An 875-nucleotide genomic window follows, 5' to 3' on the forward strand; every position below is an offset into this window, starting at 1 on the left:
TTATGTCTTTCCATTGTCATTCCTAAAGGTATATCTCGATTTATGTTTTGCGTTGTACTATTAGCACTTGTTGAGCTTTTGGCTCACTTCTTGCTTTACCCTTATATTACAGCTAGCAGCTATGGTTAGATTCAAGCAGACTGCCCGTAAGACCTGTGATGCTGATGCTTATGTTCGAGCTCAGGTAGAATAAGTAATAATAGTTGTGTGAGGACTCGGTATTTGTAATCAGATGTAATAGTTGGTAGTGTTGGGCTGTTCCAAACCCTAAACTGTAAGATCTTGGATTTTGGTTGTGTATTCTTCATTAAAAAGATGTAATAGCTATATTTATTTCGCTATTTAAGTTGGGGGTGTGACAATGCAAATATATGGTACTCACACAAAACATATTCCTTCAACTACTACCCCCAAACTTAAAATATTCACTGTCCTCAGTGAAGATAATAGTAAGGAATTGAGGAATACCTAATCAGAATCAGGCTCCTCACCCTCAGCGGGTGGAGTGTCAGGTGTGTCCGGAGGTGGATACACGGAATCCTCTGGCCACTGGATATCAACACTGGTGGATCTAAAAGCCCCAATGCTTGGGTGAGATCACGTGCAAACCTGCTGTGGATGTCATGCATCGCATCCATCCTCCTAGCCAGACGCATGTACGGCGTATTGCTCTTCTTCGACGGTTCCTTTAACTACGACGGCTCTATTTCCTCACCCAATTGAGCTCTCCAACCCGCTCCACGGGCTTTCTTCGACCCACCAGCATAATACTGGTCAGCTAGACGCTTACCCGAAAGCATATCAAACGAATAACCAAGACCCTTAGGATCGGGCTTACCACCATACCACTCCACCATGTGCAATATAATCGAACT

This window comes from Apium graveolens, chromosome 8 (genome assembly GCF_009905375.1).
Source record: "Apium graveolens cultivar Ventura chromosome 8, ASM990537v1, whole genome shotgun sequence".
NCBI classification, from domain to species: domain Eukaryota; kingdom Viridiplantae; phylum Streptophyta; class Magnoliopsida; order Apiales; family Apiaceae; genus Apium; species Apium graveolens.